We start from the raw sequence: 2,392 nt of genomic DNA, 5'->3' as shown, positions 1-2,392 counted from the left end.
GAACAAGAAAATTAGAGTTTCAAGTTAATGAATTTCAATTTCAATTTATTTATTTAGCACCTTATACAATCAAAATTGTCTTTAGATGCTTTACAGAGACCCAGAGCCTGAACCCCTAAGCAAGCAGACAGTGTCAAGGAAAAACTCCCATTTAACAGGAAGAAACCTTGAGCAGGACCCGGCTCGCAAGGGAGAACTGTCTATCGGCCGGGTGAAGGGGAGGAAGAAGAGGTAGACAGGACCCAACCGTAGAGTCAGAGATTAATTAAGTAATGTAATGAGTGAAGTATTTAGGTTTGATACCCAGCTCTAATTCTCTGCTGTACCATTACAAGATCCTTTTGATGCATGCAGATACCCAAAATGTTATTAGTGTCACTGAGTGGTACCTTCAGTATATTTGAAGACCTGATTTCCTGCGACTGATTTACTGATAAGACTTGTTGTTTAATAAATAACATGTAGTTCCCCTGTACTATGTAAATGCTATATAAAATGTTTGTATTTATTAGTTGTGGTTTATTAGTGTCTATTGTAAACATAATACATCTGTACTGTGTGTGTACTCAGACATTTGTAGACCTCTTTGGTCCCTGTACAAAGCTGTTTTTTTTAAAATAAAGATAAATTCCATGTCAATATGTGTACAGAATTTTTTATTATTTGAGCTTTTTCTCTTTGTCTCTTCATGGGCATTTTTTTCCCTTGTATCAGGTGCTCACCTTTGTCTGTTGAGAGAATTTATAATGATGGTGTTCCCAAGGCTGTATTCCTGTGGGGGGAAACAAAGCCATGGAGTATTCCTGTACTCTAATTCTACCTCCATTATTCTTGAGTTGGTGTGCAAACAAAAGGTTTGACGAGGCCTCTGGGGGATACAGTGTGTGGCAATAAAGATGTGAGAACTTTTACACACACACAACACACACAAACACAATGCTGAGAAATCTTCAGGGCTCAGCAATGATTGCATCATTCCTCATATTCACGCGCTTATGGTCTTTTTCATGTTTTGTGTATGTGTGTGTGTCACAGGTACAGGTAGACAAGTTAATATTCATCACGCACTACACCAAATGTTTTCTGTGTGCTTCTCATAGACATAAAGAAAAGTGTTTTCAGTTGCTGTTGTACCCAGGTCCACATATCAGAGTGTCAGGAGCAGCTGTGTTTAGTCTTCCAAATGCTCTACATATTATAATGAAGCTCCGATGGTGTGTATGGCCATGATTAAGTATTATCTGAATCACTTCCCTGCAACATGACAGAGGATGCAAATTCTGCTGGAGAACTAAAACAGGAGCTTTAAATATTGGCATCAAATAGAACCACCTGTATTGGAAAGTAATTGTAGTGTGTGAGGGACCAGAGTGGTCTCCCCGAATAATGGGATCTCGGCAAGATCGGATTCAGGCAGAAGAGATTGAAAGTAGGAGGCAGCAAAGCGTCAGGTGCCAGGAAAAGCCCTTTTATTCTCCTGCAACACAAGGTTTTCACCGACAGGAACAATGCAGGAACCAAAAACACCGACAACAAACTCTCACAACAGCACATAGTAGTTCTCCCAAGGAACAACAAGTGCAAAATGAGGCTCCTTTAAATAGGGCTGCTTGTTGAGCCCAAACGGTCCAAACCATTATGGAGGGGACTACCAACAAACATAATGGTCCATTCAATACACTAATCATAATAAATAAATACAAAAATAAATAAATAATGCATTATTCAATTTATCCACACACCAAATATTTACACACCATATAATAATTTTTCACAAACACCACATAGCCAATACCATAAGAAAATATAAACCCCCTGAGTGCAATGGGCCGTGCCCCCTTGCCCTGTGCCCAATAAAGTCCGCCCCTGCAGCGGCGCGCGCTTCCGCAGAGGAGCAGTGGAGTCGGACCGGGAGTGCAGGTGACTGTGAGTGTATGACAAACCAGAGTCTTTACAAACTGAAATGAAGAGGTGGACGAGTAGTGGGTAGTAGTTCCCATGCCTCAGCTACTTGCAGTTTCTTTTTCCTTAGCTGCTCCTGCTTTTCATTTTGAAGTGTGTCCAAATGTATGGATGGTATCCAGTCTGGAGCTCCATCATGTTGACCTGCAAGGCATGACATTTTTAGAAATTTTAGAAGAAAATAATCTTCATCTTCTTAGAATACATCTCAGTCTCAATACATCTCATGCATGGTGTGAGCTCAGAGTGTTCAGAAGTGCCCCTTCCCCTCCCTCGACACTCACAGAAGTTGGCTATGGTCGAGAGGAGTCATTCCGTTGGATTTTTGATGTGTTAAACATCAAAGGCAATGTGTTTTTTTTCCCCCTTGAAATAGACCATATGAAACAGGATTTTAAAAGATTTGGAATGAGATGGTGATCTGCTGTGC

Source organism: Scatophagus argus, chromosome 24 (genome assembly GCF_020382885.2).
Source record: "Scatophagus argus isolate fScaArg1 chromosome 24, fScaArg1.pri, whole genome shotgun sequence".
NCBI lineage: Eukaryota > Metazoa > Chordata > Actinopteri > Scatophagidae > Scatophagus > Scatophagus argus.
Note: the sequence above shows the minus strand (reverse complement) of the source record.